Below are 15,230 nucleotides of genomic sequence, written 5' to 3' on the forward strand. Positions count from 1 at the left end.
TCATCAAAACTATAATACTCATAGAGTCTCTTAGCATAAACAGCAAGTAAATTACCCTATGCACATGGGTTTTATTGTCTGCTTGCAATGACTCTATCTTATTTTCACTATTAATAAAAAATATGGATTTGGAGAGGCATAAAGTGGGTTTAATGAAGAATTTTTTAAACTCTAATAAAATGATGGATCTACTAAGCAAATGCATTGATTTTGAATGCAGTGAAATAATGAACACCACTACAAAGCCCATGAACACATAGGCAGGCAAAGGTAATGTCAGTATTTCCCTCCACAAGCCCTGTTTTTCACTGGTTTCAGAATTTGGCCTGCAAACTCTCACTGTAGACCACATTTGGCACAGAACACTTCAGCCTGGGAGTATTTTGTTGCCACAGATGATTTTTGAAAACAAATACAAGCCATTTTTGTGTGGTTAACAGTGCAAAAGACATTTTGCAACTTTGATAGTGGCCTTCAAAACAATGGTTTTGATTCTTAAAAAATACGAAACTTGGCAAGTGATAAATCCACAGAATTGCAAAATCTAATCACTTGGAGCATTCTGAAGGGAAACTTGGTTAAAAATAAATAAAGAGTTTGACTTAGCCACTTTATATGTGGTGTTTTTTGTTTTTTTTTTTTTTCACAATAGTTACAGTTCTTTTTATATGTGAGGACTTTAAAAGTTATCCCAGTTCTCCAAAGGAAATTTAAAGCATGTTTTAGCACTCCTCTTAGCATACAGTCATTTAGCCTTACAGTGGTTGTAAATGTGCTTTGAAGTGATGACACCGGAGAAAAATGACCCTCACTATCTCAGACCATCACTTGGCTAATCTGCATTGCCAAACTCAGTTTCATTGTGGTTTTAGTATTGTTATAAGAAATAGACATTTTAACGTCTATGTTCAGATACGCCCTTGCTGTTCAACCATGACTTCACGAGTTGTCTCATGTAAAATGCAAAAAAAAAAAAAAAATAGTGTTTTGCAAAAAAATCCCAGCTCTGAGTAATCAAATGGGACCTGAAAAGCGGGTGGACATTTCTCTACCTGCATCCTAACAAGTGTCAAAGGCCTGGCAAACAAAATAAGCCATTATTTATACTCCAGCTACCCTGCTGATTTCAAAACCTGTAGTCTCTCTGACAGCTGTGCAGACTTTCTGGCTTCAGCATATTTGCATAGGTGAAAATGATTAAAATGTAATAAGCAACTCTGTTGCTGCTGCAGAAAGGGCAAAAAAAAAAAAAGTTTCCTCTCTTTGTTGCATTCCTTCTATGCACTCAATAATAACAGAAAGCCTGAACTTACTGTAGACATTGAAGTGAGTGGATGTGAGTCTACCAAAACAGGGAAAGGACATCTTGTAAGACATGCCATTTTACCTGTCAGAGTATAAAACACAAATAGGAATCCAAACCTCTAGCTCCTGCACAAAAAAAAAGAAAAAAAAAAAAAAGTAGGTGGATTCCATGTCACTGCTGATAACTGCTGTTTTTTTTTTTTTTTTTTTTTTTTTCTGCCTGCCTCTGTGGCACAGGCAGCAGAAGGGGAAATGTGCATATATGCCATTTACTCAATCCCCATCCTACCAATAATAACATATAACCATCTCCTCTGCCCGTGCAAGCTAAAATGCCAGGTTCTATGTTGGGACTAATCAGGTATAAGTGCACAGTCCCTCTTCTGTCACTCTTTACTTCAAGGACCTCAGAGAATTATTGTTGAACTACCAAGAAATAATTCAATATTGCAAGGAATTAAACCTCTACAAATTAGACCTACCAGAGCTCATCTGTCTGTGAGGCCTGAACTCCGGAGCATTTTGTAAGGACACCTTTTAAGAGAGTATAGTCATTCTCCTGTGATGGAGAGAGCCTGCAGCTATGGAAAGAGTATCCAGATGCAGCTGTGCTTGCATTTAAGTGGATGGGAGTGTGCCAAACAGCTTGTCATCAATGGGAAAATGTGATATCAGAGAGTTCTAGCAGCTTGGCAGCCCCACATCCACCACCAGACACCTGCAATATATCTGTGTAACCTTCTGACTCTATAGCACAGTGGATGGATGGATGGATGGATGGATGGATGGATGGATGGATGGATGGATGGATGGATGGATGGATGGATGGATGGAGGAGAGCTTTGTAAGACTCTGGGATGCCTCTGGTGGCTAGGGCAGATACACGTGGTGCATCTGGAAGATGGACAAAAGGTGTTAGCAGCTCCAAGCAGATTTTCTGGTGACTAGTCATGGTGTATTTAGTCAATGCCTTTAAGAATTTGAATTGTTAAGACTACTGGAAAAGGGTTTTCTCGGTACAGAAATGGGGTACCTGAGAAATATTTCTGAAGAGCTAGTGGGCATGCCCTTTGGAAAATGTGGGCTTCTGAGAGGGTGGCTGTGGCTGCCTGCTTTTCAGTGTCACATGAAGGATTATTCTTTCTGGTGAGGTTGGGCTGGATTAGGTGGTTTGTTCAGGGTTGGCAGGAGTGTTTTAGCAACCAGTGCCAAGACTGGAATAAATTGGAGCACAGCTATACTGAAATGAATTAAAATGCCCAGATATTCAGGAGCTCCAACAGCCTTCTGGGGTTTGTGTTATCACAAAAAAAATACTTCAGTAACATTTTTTTCTGAGCATTAGGAAAAACAGCTTTCTTAATGTATGTAAAATAACAGCATTTAAATGTACATTCTATCTCTAGGCTGTATTGAGCTTTATTTAATACTTTTATTTAAACAGAAAGGGCTCATTATGAAATGTTTTATTTTACTGTGACAAGTGGTAGAAACATGCAAAGAATCACATGCAATGCATGGAATAACAGAGATCTCCACTTAAACAGACATATCAAGACTTTACAATGTTTTGAGACTACAGCTATTTCTTTGGTTACTGTGTCTCTGTGTCTTTTTTTTTTTAATTAGTTTATATTTACATAGTGCTTATACCATTAATGTGTGTTTTGGTGCAGGACATTCACAGATGCATTCATTAGTAGGAATAATTGATTTATATTTATGGACTAGTGAGTCAGTAGTCTGATCTTTAAAGGGGTGCCCATTACTTGCAACTCTCATAAACCTCAGTGTTGACCTGTGGAAATTAAAGACCTGCAGAAGGCAGGGAGGAGTGCTTGGGGCAGTTGGTTTTGGTGTTCAAATATCCATATGAACTGCAGAATGAGAATAGACAACTCAAAATTCTTAATACAGCACAGTGCCAAAACCAATGAGACAGATACATTTTTCTGGTGAGTTTACTTTGCAGTCATTTAAAAGGAACAGTAAAAAAAGTAGAAAGAAATTAATGATTGAAGGCAAGTTATGTTGCAAATGTGCTTTTCCTTAGAAAGCTGTCATTGTATATAGAGGTAAAATAAATGCCTGCAAGTAAAGAAAATACATACCTGTATTTTTAAATATTATACTTATGTTTTATTATGTCCTATTTTTCAAATTATCTACCATAAAACTATTATTTATTCCTCTATTATGAGTACCAAGCTACACTGCAAAAACAGGACTTATGGCTATACAAAGACATCTTATTTCATGTACACAGGAAGAAATATGTCTTCTTAATACTTCTTGGGGATGCAGTCCAAGTGTGTGGTCATCACACTTTAAATCACAGGCTAAAATGAAGCTGTATGTAAAACATTTCATTTTCTATTATTATTTCTTAAAATATTTGTCAGTAGCATTTTTTTCCTTTTTTTTTTCCCCACTTTTGATTTTCTGCCACTTGTGGCAGTGCACTGCTTTGTTTTCAGTTAGTTTTTAAAGTAAATAAATAAGGAAATAAGTAAAAGAAAACTCACCCTAGAAGCAGTGATTTGCTAGGGAGAGACAGAGTATACCCAAGAGAATCAAACCACAGAACATACGCCTTCTCCACAATGAATCTCCAGATCCTAGGCAATTGCAATTACAGTACCCTTCCACAGCAGGAACCCCTGTTGTTATTGATAACTTTTATAGTTATTGTCATGTTGAGAGGCTCCCAGAAGGTCTGATATTGTAAAACCGAGCCAGGCTGGATTGAAAATGTAAGCAAATAAAAGCCTGATATTTCTGTCTCACCTTAGAAACAACTTCCAACATCAAGATGTGAAGAACACCAGAAAGCAAGTTATGGCAGAGGGCTGGGTAAACTGCTAAAAGACCTACCATCTGAAAGTACAGATTCTATTCTTGTATCTTGAACCTCAGTGAAAGGAAACTACACATAAAATATTCTATTCAAAACATTCTAGTGGTACATATAAAGTAAAACTGTATTTGTGGCTTAGAACTTCACTAACCATGAAGGTTGAAGTTTTCCATGTTACGTGCCTGCCTCAGGCTGTTCTCCATGGTCTGTTCTCTGTCAATCTTCCCTGTTCCCAGAAGACCAAAAATTTAAACCAACTTGTGCTAATTCATCTAAACAATTGGGTTGTTTCTCAGGACAAGGTTGATGGAGATTTTATTTTTTTTATGTATGTTTTCTTTTGTTAAAATGTTCCACTGTCTCCAGAAGGACAAGCATACTGAGCAGGGTCAAGCAAGGCTGTATTTGCTATGTTTGTGAGAGTCTATTCAAATTTGTCTGCATAGAGCTGAGGTCTGAGAACTGTTCTTTGCATATCCTCAGCACAGAATTCACACGTGAGACTTCTGGTAACACCAAATTCTTTTCTCTGATGTCTGCACCTGAGTGTGCTGCAGCCCATGAAGCTGCAGTCCTCCAACTGCATGATCATGTACCAAACTAAACTTGCTTCTAGACCTCTCCTATTATCACGAATTCTTCTTTGACCATGAATTATTTTTTTTCGTTTGTGCCAACTCTTCTCTGCACTAATGTCCAATCACCATAGGAGAAAAGGAAGCCCTAGGTAGGATTAATGCGTCCTAGCTTTTGCTGCCTAAAACAGGAGACATTCAGATCTGGAATAAACCCTTTGCAGTCAATGGAGAGAAGGGGTTCTTCCTGTGGAATACTTGATCTCAGATGCTAATCTTAGATCTACCTGATCTCAGCTGTTTATTTTATGATGGCAGGAGTTGTCCCTAAAAATGCTAATTTCTCTTCAAAGAATACAGAGGAAGCTCAGAAAGGCTAGCTGAAATATGAGTGTCAATGTTTTAGGTGACTCTAGTAGAGCAGAGTAAGCCTACATATCCTGTCTAAGTGCAAAGAAAGAAATAGCAGATGGAAGAGAGACTAAGGTGAATCTAAGATGTAAGGACAGTCCAGACTCAGAAAGGAAAAAAAAAAAAAAAGGAAATGTTTGAGTGGCAGAACCAACATTTTGAAAGATATAAAAATCACCCAAGTCTGTAAGTAGTAGTTATTTATCTCTCTCCAGAGCCTTGAACTGATCTTAGACAGCTTGAGTTCTCACATTCCTCTGTTTTTACAAAATACCTCTGAAACTCACAAGGAAAATGACTGTCTTAGTCCTTCTTTAATGTCTGGTGTCCATGAAGGGCAGACAGCTTATTATTACCATCAGCTTCTTGACTAACTCAAATAGGAGAGATATGAACTGTGAATCTAGACATTTCAGTTTATGGTTAGCCTGTGAGGACAGTTTGTAAAATGCCTTTTCTTAGTTTGTATGTTAAAAGAAGATACCTTAAAAGAATCTTAAGTCAAGCTCCCAGGAGGTAAGCAATATCCGAATATAGGCATTTTTTACTAGATCCCCTATAATTATGATATAGATTATGCATGGGACTGTATGTTAATGTCTGCTGCATTCAGCAGTCCAGTACAGGTTACTTTTATTGACTAGGTTTACTCTGCAAAGTGAAGATGACTTTATTTCCAGCAGGACCCAAAGTTAGTTACTTGCAGAAGACCAATAGTATTTCAGTAATAAGGGGCTGAACCACAACAAAAACAATTTATATAAAGGCAGTGAGGGAGAGACATTTTTTTCTGCATTTGGCAATTAGAAGTTCTCTCTGGGGTGTTGCATGAAGTCATTTTGAGTTTGGGGTGACATGGCAGGAGCATAGCTGTAGACTGAAATAATCAAATATTGTGTTTTGAACATATAAAAAGCTATGAGAATGTGCTGTACTCTAAAGTACCAAAAATATCTTGAAAAATCAATATCACAGCCTGGACACCAAAAGTAGGTCAATGTATTTGGTAAAGCCCAACTGGGACAGATCTGTGCTGGGAATTTCAGTGTTTCAGCCCTCCTGTTAACCTCAGAGGTGGTTAATTTCCAGATGACTGAAACTGGTTTAACCTCTGTTAACCAAGCTTCTATTTCCCATCTGCAAAAGACAGATAAAATCTTGTCTTTGTTCCACTCTTTTTCTGCCTTGTCTGATCTGACTGATTTTTACGTTTTTTTAAACCAGGAACTTTTTATCTGAGCAGCACTTAACACCTCTCCTATTTCTTAATATGCCTTGCTAATCAATATCTGTAAGGCAATATGAGTGTGGTTCATCTCGCAGAACGCTGGACATTTGCAAAGCTGATATTTACATTTGAGGCACTTGTCTGAGGCTCTTTTTACAGAGACAAGAGAGAAATAAGTGGGTTTTGGCAGTCAATTCATCTGACCTATTTTAGATAGCTCTCCTGATATGAGACAGACAGCATCTGAGACATGCCCATTTTTCTCCTCTAGCTATGCAGAGGACTTTGGGCAAGTACCTCCATCACAGACATCTGCATTGGAGAGGTCCAAATGTGGGCAAAATGAAACCTACCCATTGCTTGCCCTTATAAATAGAGAGACCAGATTCACTGCGATTAAATAGTTTTACACAGAGGTAAATTTATCTCAGGATTTTTAACATTTTCATACACCTTAAAATGTTCTGCTCCTTTTTCCCTGTTGTCCTTATCTTAGACAGATTTAGGATATTGAACATGCACAGATAAGCCTTCATGACTACCTACTTTGACAGATACATAGATAAGAATGTACTGTTAAAGAGATTTAGCAAGATTGAGGTATTTAGGAATGGCTTTTAAGGTGCTTCAAAAGTGGTTTACTACCACAAAGGCATCATTAAAGTATTTATTATTTTTTCTACTTCTTATGAGGTAAAGGGGAAGAAGAAAGAAAGGAAGAAAGGAAGAAAGAAAGGGGAAATAAATACAAAAACTCAACATTAATTTAATGCCAAAAGTAAGAAATAAAGCATGGGAGTATTGCCACAAAATTCCCAGTGTAATGATTACTAATACACACCAATAATTTCTATAATTGTATTTTCTTTTTCTACTCTAATTTCTTTTTTTTTCTTCTTAAATGCAGTCCCTTGAACTTTTCATTATTTTTTTTGGTATATCATGAAAAGGATTATGTAACCTAGAGAATGAACTGTTAAGAAATATTTAATTTTTTCTCTCCAGTTTTCTAATTGAGTAATTGAACTGTCACTGAAATGATTAGAATCATATAATCACAGAATCATTTACATTAGAAAAGACCTTCAAGATCTTCAAGTCCAACTTTCAACCTGACCTACTGAGTCCCATGACTAAACGGTGTCCCTCAGTGCCACAAACTGGGGTCCTTTCACTTATTCAGAAAGATTATCTTGAGGAGTTTTTAAGTAACATCTTTAAAGAAACAATGCATTTTCAGTACTTAGAAAAGGCAGGTAAGCCTTTTTTTATCACTTGAGTTTTTAACAAAGAAAACAAAACAAATACATGACCGTATTTTATAAAAGCCTACTTGTGAGACAGAGCTTGAAAAGAAAAATATTGTTTTCTTTTAGTAAGAACCAAAAAGTTCTGATTTTGCAGTAATGTAATTTAATAAAATTTAATAAAACATCCAAGGACACAAAAACGCTCAATATTCCCAGAATTTCACTTTACCCTCTGTATGAGAAAGGTCTCTCACTTCTTTGTTCAGTCACCAGTTATCTGCTGAGAGAGAAAGCAGGTGAGCCTCTTCAGGCCAAATTTACAAAGCATTTCTTCATACACCATTTCGTGCATTTTACTTTTTACTGAGCCTTATAAGTTCAAACAGAAAACACCATACAATGCAAAACAAAGAAGAGATGTTCCTTTTTTTCTGCTGAACAGCATCCTGATAGCTTCTCCTGCAGCAGAACTGCTCTAAACTTTCTGATACTGTATCTTCCATTTTAGTCCACAGCGAATCAGCTACTCAGCAGATGAATCGGGTACTAAAGACAATCACATGCCCATCAATCACTTGTGAACACTGAGGGTCTTAATTTTCTAAAGGAAACCCCAACAGACTGCAGAAAACAGCTTTCTTCAGTTTGCTGTTATTTTTAAATTCTGATAGAAGTATTTAACTTGCATTCACTCTTACTTCTGTGCAAGACATGCATATTTGAAGCAGTAATTTCAAGTAACTGATATGCTATTACATGTATATAAATTGTTACAAATTTGCAGATGTGGGTTTTCTAATCTAACCACTGTCAATGTCTTAACTACAAAAGACTGAGTGAGAATCTGTAAAATATTTTGTAATAAAAGCTGAAATCCTTCAAAAATGTAAAAATGTTAGTCCCCTGGGTGAAAAAAATAAATCTTACTCAGTACCATAAGGTTTCATTGTGCTAATTTATGACTATGCAAACATGATGCACATACATAAAAGATGCTCAAAGGGAGAATCTTCTGTTATCCCTGAACACAATTTCAGGGACAGGGAAAGGAAGCTGTATGTGGGATGCAACTGTATGGTCAAGTTTTTCGTATTTTATGTGAGACTAATCTAAACAATCACACGTGATGCAAAAGTCACAATTATTTTTACAGGTTTCCAGGAGTTGTATACTGATGCACATATAAGGGAACATGAGAGAAACACATAGAATTAATTTCTTTCACCATGAAAGTAGAGCAAAATCTTGTATTTTATTCAATAATGGAAGGATGTTATTAATTTTTATATTTTTTTTCTGTAAGGTTGCAGAAAAAAAGGTACATAGCAGACAGTACACAAAAGTTTTATGAATACTCTTATTTACACTGTGCTTAAAAAGAAACAATGTCTGTGGCTGCTTTATAGTTTCTTTGTTTGCAGACTAAATTTATCTGGTTTACAGGTTCTTTCTGAAAAATAGCTGAAGCATAAAACTCATCCCAGAAATGTGTTCAGTAGTTGCCCTTTTGCTGACAAATATCTGGACAGGCTACAACAGTTGAAGAGGACTGCAGTTCTTTGAAAGAGCAGTGGAAAAGCTGGGAGGCAAGAATTAAAATATGGGAAAATTAATCTCCATAACACAGCTGATAGTAAAAGATAGTTATTTGTGCAGTGGCTGCAGTTCCTAAAGACCTGCTTTGTGAACTCCTGGGTTGCTGTGCTGAAGCTCTCTGTATGAAGCCTGGGATGAGCACTGACCACTGCAGTGGTGTCCTTACTGCTCTCATGTTTCTAAACAGCTGGTGCTCAGTGCTGGACCGATGAACCCATCCACACAAAGTCTTAATGTCATCCAGCTCCAGTGTAGTGCAGGATTGGACTACGAGGCCACAGAAGCTGTATGTGCCCAGTGTGGGTCAAAGAACTTCATCTGCTTTGCAAACAAGCCAGTCTTCTGCATGTCTGTGTGTATATATATACCCACACAGATACAGATACATGAGAGCTTCTAACTTCCCAGCAGTAAATCCTTGCTAAAAACACTATTTAAATGGTGTGTGCACTGCAATTGTGCCCCACTTCACTCCTCTCTTTGATGCAATAACACAGTAATAGGTAAATGGAGCAAATCTACTTCAACACTTTGTTACTGAGAAGCATGTTTCTGGGAGAAGCTACATAAGCAGCCTGGATCCTTATCAAACTTTCTCCTTGATGCTGGGATCATACCAGCCCACTCATAGCATACTTGGAATCACTAAGAAAGCCTCCTTGTATATGTTTCCAGTCGAATATTTACGTGTGTATTAACGAAGGTTTGGGACATTGCAAAACATCCAGGTGGCTGGAAAGCCTAAGAACAGAAATCAAAAACACATCATGACAGACATATTTTCATGAAAGACTTGACATAAGGAGAAAAAGAGCAACACAGGTTTGGAAAAGGATAAATATAAAATGTCATAACTCATCTTTGCATTTAGGTGAGCCATCAAATCTCTTGCTTTCGTTCTCCCCTATGAAGCCATAAGGGACAGATGACAACGTCAGGGTTGCTGCCTTGTAAAAATGATATTGAGGTTTTTGCCCTTGATGAGGCTCTGGTGTATAATGTTTGTGTAAGAGGGCAGACATATACATCCCCATAACCATGAAAGCTGCATCAAGATAAGTGAGGTGCATTTCAGTAACTCTCTAGCCTACCATCGAACAGTCTAAAAGGCCTAAAGTTGCCTAAAATGTCTTTAGGGATTTCAGGAGTAAAGCCAAGACAATCGAATTGCCTAGGCCACTCTCAATCATCTTTGAAAGGTCATGGAGAATAGAGGATGTGCTTGAGGACTGGAAGAAAGCCAATGTCACTCCATTCTTCACAAAGGGCAAGAAAGAGGACCCAGGAAACTACAGGCCAGTCAGCCTCACCCCCATCCCTGGAAAGGTGATGGAACAGCTCATCCTGGAGGTCATCTCCAAGGACGTAGAGAATAAGAAGGTGATCAGGAGTAGTCAGCATGGATTCATGGAAATAAATCATGCTTAACCAATCTGATAGCCTTCTCTGATGGGATGACTGGCTGGGTGGATGAGGGAAGAGCAGTGGATGTTGCCTACCTTGATTTCAGCAAGGCTTTCAACACTGTAGCACAGCAAGTTCCAGCTGAATATGAGGAAAACCTTCTTTACTGTGACGGTGAGAGAGCACTGGGACAGGTTGCCCAGAGAGGCTGTGGAGTCTCCTTCTCTGGAAATATTCAAAACCCACCTGGATGTGATCCTGTGCAACATGCTCTAGGTGACCTTGCTTGTCAGGGGGTTTGGACTAGGTGACCTCCAGAGGTCCCTTCCAACCTCAACCATTCTCTGATCTGTTCTTTGCAATGGATGGCACTCAGGACTGGGGGCTGTGCTGCTGCATTCCAGGATGCCCACGGGGATGTTCTTGCTACAAAGTGACCCTTGGCAACAATGGGCATGAGCTCTTCTCTCAGTCCTTTGGCAATTTTTCAGTGGGTTCTGACAGGGAGTCTCAATTAATAAAATCGTGTTTCACCAGTAAGGCTGATTAAATATCTCTATTTACAAATTCTACTGCAATTGTTTTCCCCTCCCAATAGTCTCCAGTTTTTGGTCTCAAAAGTCTTTTTACCTTTTCTATTGATCTATTGATCTCTCTTCTTCTTGAAGAATGCCCTCATTCTCCCCCATTAATGCATTCTGGGTTTAAAAACTTTTGTGTCTCTTGTAGGGGTGGTAGCATGTACCATGTTTTCGCTAGGTCATCATCCCAGGACAATCCAAGAATTTTTATAGTTGTGTCTTGAAAAAGGATTCCTCTCCTTGCCTGGACCTAGAAAGCTTCTTCAAGTGTCTGGGATGGATGTGATCGACTTATGGGATGGATGGGATGGATGTGATCACCTTAACAGGTGAGGGAGAAGCAGCACAAATGGGTGCTGTACATTCTTTTATTTTGTTTCCTTATCTCATAGCAAGAAAACACAATTTAGACAGTATTAATGTCATTATCTTCTCTGGGTTTCAACTGAACATTTATTCCACAACTTGGGAAATGCCAATAAACCTTCCTTACTTTCCCATTTCTCAGGGATAGAAGGGTTCATATTCAGCACACCAAGTTCTGCATCGTCGTCATTTATCTCCCAGCTAAGTCCAAGGCAAAGGGACTAATAAGATTTCTGGAATTATGCTTAATTTAGTGGACGATACCCGTTAGTTGTTCTCAGACACATTCGCTGTATACATATACTTGACTCTAGATCCATGCATATTCAAAATTGAGCTCAACAGCTCTGCAACAAGGTGAGGTTTGCTTGGTCTCCATGTCTCAGTAATGGAGTCAGAAACCATAACATATTTCCAAATTCTTTGATTCTCCACTTCTTGGCCAGTAAACCTTGAAATCCTACCATAGCTCATGGCACCATGGCCACAAGCCACGACAGAACTGATGTTCTCTGCAGACCAAGATCATTGCTTTCCCTTGTTCTTACAGCTAATCAAATCCCACACATTCCAGGTGAAATATTTCCAGTTCATCACACTGGCATTTTCCACATTGGCTGAAAAACTTCTGCCTGTTTCTGGTATTAGATAGTAATAGTGTGATACTGATATTCCTGCTCACGTTCTTTTCGGTTGTTCCTTCAACCTGTCTTGGTTGTGCAATGGCCAATGCATTGGCATACACTGCTGAGAATGATTTTGTCTTTGTAAACAGAACATGCAGAACTACTCTATTGACAGGTGAAAAGGAATAGAGAGCTTGCATTTAGCTATGTTGACTCTGCTGTGCTAACACAAATAAAATACAAGGGAAAAAAAAAAAAACCTTTACTTTTATCGCTAGCATTTGAAGATAGCGTACTGAATACACTCTGGGATTAGATCTCCCGAGTCAAATAGTGCTGTATTTACCAACACTTTTCAGAGAAGAATGGCATTTTAAGTGATGCTTAGCAACACGCATCCTCCATTCTATTCTGTCTATTAGTTTTAACACTTTTCATGTTTACCTTTCGTTTTGAGTGCAAAATACACAGGAGAAAAAAAAAATCATTCATAGTTGGAATGCCAGCATGTTCAGATGGCACTAGGCACAGAGAGCCCTTCTGTAATTCTGATGTTGCATTCAAAGTCTGTCTGGATCTCCCCACAACTAACAAAAAAACGAAGCTTCCCCACCCCACGGTTATCAGCCATCTTTACATGGATGTGCATTTCCCTACAGTTAGCTTATGCTTTATTGAGAAATAGATGGCTGTAGGACAGCAGGATTGGCAACCAGCTTTCAAAGACCGGGATGAACTACAGTTTATGAGATGTTGTACATCCACATATCCCACAGAAATAGAGAGTTGAGCTGATCAAAACCTGTTAGGACTGAGTTTGTACTCACTGGACTTAAGTAACCCAAAAAGGAATATGAGGATTAATCTTGCAAAAAGATAACCATACTCAGCTAATGCACTTGTCCTTAAAAATGGAGGGAGTTCTGCACCTCAAAATGTATTATTAGCATAAAATAAAATAGAGCCATTAGTAGATAACATAAACTTTGAGCCACTGCTTATTATTCTGGAGCTCTGTTATGGGGTGTGGATGGCCAAAACTCTGATCACACCCTATTTTCACCTAGAAATCTTCTGATTTAAATGTAGGCGCTGAATATTTATGTTAGCATCAGAGATTAGATGCATAATGAAAAGGAATCAGGGAGATAGAACAAACGAAAGCCTTCTTCTGTGTTCAGAGTCTGGCAGAAACCACCATGGCTCTAAATAGTAAAATCAAAAATTTTCCTACACTTCACTTTCAAATATTTTCATGTTTATTCCTTACCGTGTAACTGGACTTGTGCTATTACAAACCATTACTGGGACTGGTATGTGATTCTTCTGTACGTTTTAATGCAATTTCTACCAGTAACTTACAAACTGAAAAATCAACTACTTTCATCAGGATTAAACCATGAAATCAGAGTTCACACATAATACTTAACCTAAATAAAGAATTCATGGGAAACAGAATCTTGCTATCATAATATTTATTGGAAAGGTATACAGGAAGAAAAAATCCATACATGCTTCTCAGGAAAGCATAATTTCCCAGTGGATACCACTCTATTTGACTTGAATCTAAATTAACACTGTGGATTCTAATAGCACTTGGCAAGCTGCAGACACATCATTTTTTAACTTAGGCTTACGTTTGAATTACCTGGAACTCAAATTTCCAATGTGACCTTTTCAGGGTTTTGTTTAGGAACAAAAAGAGTTCTCACTAGAGAGAGCAAATACCTTTTAGAGAACAAGATATATTGTTGAGGGTGGAGGCTAAAACAGTACGGTGCTGCTGCTAGTCTAGAATTAGGCAAAACAATGAGTATGCATGTAAGCTTTGTTACCTTCAGCTGACAAAAGGGAATATCATTTTTTTACATTTAAAACTGAATTTCTGATCTTTTGTACTGTGCTTTCAAGTACGTATTTATTCACCCCTATGCCTGAAAGTTCTAAAATGCAGGAAGGTGTTTTTTGTTGTTATTATTTTTTTTCTGCCTACAATAATGGGCAAGCTGAAGATGTATATGCCAAACAGAATGCTTTTATTTCTGTGTTCAATTTTGCAAGGAATTCTGCACCAAAGGATTTAATCAATGAGAGCTGGGGTAGTTCTCACTTCTCAAAACAGATGCTGAAGCCTTTAATGACCATCTAAAATTCCAGCATATTAAGATCTCCGATCACCAGAATTTTTCTTTTCCCCCTTGGTTTGCTGAAAATCTGACTTGCAAAGTGTAATATCCTGTTCTGCTGTGTAACCACATCTATACTAGAGCTATAGACTGCTCTTGTTCCTCATTTCCTTTATCCTCTGGTAAGCTGCACAGACTGACTCTAAAATTGCCTTTTCATTGCCAAATTCAGAAGTATACAACAGGAAATTTCAACTGCATATTTGCATAGAAAAATGTGGAAAGCATGGGAGAGCCAAATACAGCATTGAGTCTTTTTTGTAGTGTGGCTAAAGCCACAAGTGGAAAAGAGAAACACTAAAACTGATATGGTTATCTAATTGCTAAATATTTACTTAATGCAATCATCTTTTACTGAGGAAGAAATAGAAGAAGATGAATAAGAAAAGTTTAAATATTTACAACAAAGTGTAGTATTATTTACTATAGATGTGGTTTAGCACTAATTTTGGGGAAGGCTACTAAATCAGATAAAGATCAGTTTATATTATTTGAACTGGTCTTGCCCTAATGTTCCACAAAAGCACATTTCAAAATATACCACAAAATTAAACAGCTCTTCCTCTGAGTTAGCTCTTTTATTTTCGTTCTTCTTCTGCCTGTTTTATTTGTGGGTAAAATTCTTGAGTGAGTGGTCCATAGTCCAACTTGTGTCATTCTGACCCACATGTCGGTTTAATAAATTCTTTCTCCTGTTTTATCAGAAGAGGCATGCCAAAAGGGCAGAAAGAATCACAATATTCAGATCATTCCCCCCACTGCCTGTGAACCTGAAAACTGCTCTACACTGAGATGGATCTACCAGGAACTGCAATGGGAACAGTGCACTTTTATCTCTGGAAACC

General features: G+C 37.9%; 1 protein-coding gene across 7 annotated transcripts in view; it reads right to left on the minus strand.

The window, feature by feature from the left end:
- Positions 1–15,230, minus strand: part of ENOX1 (ecto-NOX disulfide-thiol exchanger 1) — a 364,265-nt gene that overhangs the window by 186,731 nt on the left and 162,304 nt on the right. For 2 of the 7 annotated variants that reach the window (XM_066988313.1, XM_066988333.1), the window contains one exon: positions 7,856–7,903. The exons of the other annotated variants lie outside the window; for them this stretch is intronic. The gene's annotated coding sequence lies outside the window, so the exon portion shown is untranslated. The remainder of the gene's footprint in view (positions 1–7,855; positions 7,904–15,230) is intronic. 7 annotated transcript variants of the gene reach the window in all.

The sequence above is a fragment of the Anser cygnoides genome, chromosome 1 (genome assembly GCF_040182565.1).
Source record: "Anser cygnoides isolate HZ-2024a breed goose chromosome 1, Taihu_goose_T2T_genome, whole genome shotgun sequence".
Lineage (NCBI taxonomy): Eukaryota > Metazoa > Chordata > Aves > Anseriformes > Anatidae > Anser > Anser cygnoides.